This window comes from Rhagoletis pomonella, unplaced genomic scaffold (assembly GCF_013731165.1).
Source record: "Rhagoletis pomonella isolate Grant_MI unplaced genomic scaffold, Rhpom_1.0 Rhpom_scaffold_00013, whole genome shotgun sequence".
Classification (NCBI taxonomy): Eukaryota; Metazoa; Arthropoda; class Insecta; order Diptera; family Tephritidae; genus Rhagoletis; species Rhagoletis pomonella.
The window spans coordinates 22,105,665-22,108,915 of NW_023458567.1; positions in this window are offsets into that span (position 1 = coordinate 22,105,665).

Sequence of the window (3,251 nt, forward strand, 5' to 3'; positions counted from 1 at the left end):
ATAACTACATTTGATTAATCTGTTGAAAAATATTAAAAAAATAAAAATAAGCTGTAATTTTTGTCTATGGAAACTTTTATTTCGAGCGTAATTACTTTACACCAGTCACAAGGAGATGTCCCACCTGTCACAACTTTAAATATTTTTTTATATTTCTGTGAAGGTTATATGAATCTCATTTTAATTGAAAACGAAAGCGTACAATTCATATTTTACAACACAAAAATATCGCTCGTGAAGATTGATTATTTTGGCTAAAATTCATCTTTGAGTGCGCTAGCGTAAAATAGAGTTATTTTCAGTGTCCCACCAGTCACATTCATTCAAATGATAGTTACATATAATTAAGAAATCGTTTGGTATTTTTGTTAAAGCTATTTTATACACTAGTTATCGTTCTATGCTAAATAATGTCTTTCGCTGTTGTATAAGTTCCGACGACATAGTTACAATTCACAATTGATCACATTATGGAGTAAAATGTCACGCCAGTCACAATGCAATGGCCCTATAATGAAAATTTTGAGTTCTTTCCATCCATCGAATCGGTAATTTGAAGCTTACCTTATATGTAGGTATACAATCTTTGATTATTACCGCAGCGTCCACAAAAATGCAGTTGCCAATATAGCAACTTAGTTGCCTGCTTGCAGTTGCCATCTGTAAAACCATTTCAGCCAGTGGCCACCCAACTGAAGTTCGGTTGCCATAAGCCTAAGTCGGCTCAGCTCGATGTTCTTTTCATGAGTCTATCTCTTCTTATTCTGGTACTTACAAATATCGGACCAAAGTTATAATACCATTTCATGCTCATGAAAGGTATAGTTTTCAGATTTCAAATCGGTGAAGTAGGTAACAAAATATAAATAATAATTTTAAATATAAATTTAAATGTTTAAACATTCTCTTAACTTCTTCCCAGCGTATCTATTAAAATGTCATTTTCAAAAATTTCATGCATTGCTATGCCATGTCATTCCATCTCAAACATACTGTTATAGCATGTTGTTGCTTCTTAGCTCAGCTGTTGTTTGCTGTTGTATTTCTGCAGCATATTTTTAATACTGCTTAATCCTGCCTTGTATGAAAATGTATATAGCAGGGGTGGGCAAGGCCGAGGCCGACAAGAGCCACATGTAAGTTCTAAATGCTACAACGAGCCACAAAAAAAAAACAAGAAACACAAAAATTTTATTTTGAAATAAAATTATTATTAGAAATGAAAAGCATTAATTTTATTATTATTTTATTGTACGTAAGATAGATATAAAACAAAATTAAAAAAATCCCTTTGGCGAGATTTTCAAAATCTGGTTTTAGGTCAGTTAAAGCCGTTCGTTACAATTCTGTTAAATATTGGATAGTCAATAGGTACTTTCGTTTAAAATCTCCAGTAAAAAATGTCCAATAGCGAAATTCCGGCGAAATGTCTTCGATTCTCTCACAAGAGGAAAATATCGAAAATAGTACGCGAATAGAAAATTTGCAGAAACTTGCAAGTTAGACGAACAGCTGATAGAAATTTTGTTTACAATAACAGGTCTATTCTGCACGTTACCGAAGATTTTGTGACCGGAAAATTTTACTACCAAATAATGTTACCACTTCTTGTCACCGCGATTCTAGGTACGTTGGTAATGCAGTGAAAGTATTCAGCAACTCAGCTATGAAGATTTGTGGAAATTCCTGTATTGCATATTTCACGGGGTAATATTTTGTTACCAGCTTATGAGATGGTAACCAAATTTACCGGTCACAAGAGAGCACAGAATGCGAAAAAGGTTTAAAAATTGACAGACACTTTAATTACCGGTTAAAAAATTTATGTTACCAGCGCAGATTAGACCTGAAAAAAGAAGTAAAATTGAAAACGTAAGAAAACAAATCCCGAATTCTTATCCTGGCACAGTTCACTGACTAAACGAATAATTACTTATTTCTTACAAGTTTAATTAGTCGCATTTTACTATTTCAACTTCCAAATCATCAAATTCAATTTAGGGATTTGCGTAAATTCCAGCCAGCTCTTCTTGATCAGCTGTTTTCTTGTTGGCAAATTGCTGTGGGCTAAAATATGTATTTATATGTATAATATGTATGATGTAAAATATGTATGTATATGTGTAATATGTATGAAATATGTATTTTAAAAAGTAAAAAGAGCAAAAATGTTCTAAGCAAGGAGAAAGTAAAAAGAGCCGCACTTTGCTAAGCAAAGAGCCGCATTTGGCTCAAAGAGCCACGTTTGCCCACCGTTGGTATATAGATTTTTAATTAGATAATTGTTTAATAAATTTTACTATAGTAGGAGCTTGCAAAATTCGGAAAATCTCTTCCCGTATATACAATGTAAATAATAATGCAACAACATATTGTTCACCATAAACGGCGCCAATTTTCAATGATTATTGCGTTTCAGATTAAGACTAATACCAGATACTGTGAAAGGTTGGACTATACCTTAAAGATGACGGTTTTCTCATGGCCCACTGCACGAAGCTTAGAGTAGAGTAATGTCTTTTAAGAACTTAAAAATTATCCTGGGTTATCACGTGTCTAGCAATACAAGATTAATTGTTGTCTTTCACGAAGTTTTTTAAATAAATTTTGAGCTAAGTACTCACCCGTATTTCGGGGGTTACTACCAGACATTGGCAAAGGGTGCTGTTTTTGTGACTTTAAGCCTACTCAAGTTAAAAACGGAGGATGAACGAACACCACTGCAAAGCGTACTGTCTTGCAAATACAGCCACCACAAGTGAACGATGCTTATAACAGCTCATACTGATATTGACTTCGGCAAATCTGTACTCCGAATGATCGTGCACGAAACCAGCAACCGCCGTATTTGATCGACAGCCATAAGCACGATACTGCATTTGGACGGTTGCCGAAAGCATGACAGCATATGTGAAAGACTGGCGAAGGCAAGATGCCGCAGTTAGCTAACTTGATTTGTTGCAGAAGTCAAACCACCGCCTTTGGTTTGTTGCTGAAGGCGCGTTTGACGTGTTGCCGAAGTGATGATACTGTAGTTCAAAAACATTCAAAGATACTTGCTTGTTTGAAATGAAGCATTGATATGTACATACATACATACTTACGTACGTATGCATATTCACAACTAGCCTACATGCATGTATGCACACGTATGCACATTCCTCACAACTAGCCAGCAGTGAGCAATGCAATTGAATGGTAGACGCGCTATAAATACATACATACATGCATACGAGACGATAAATTACCCT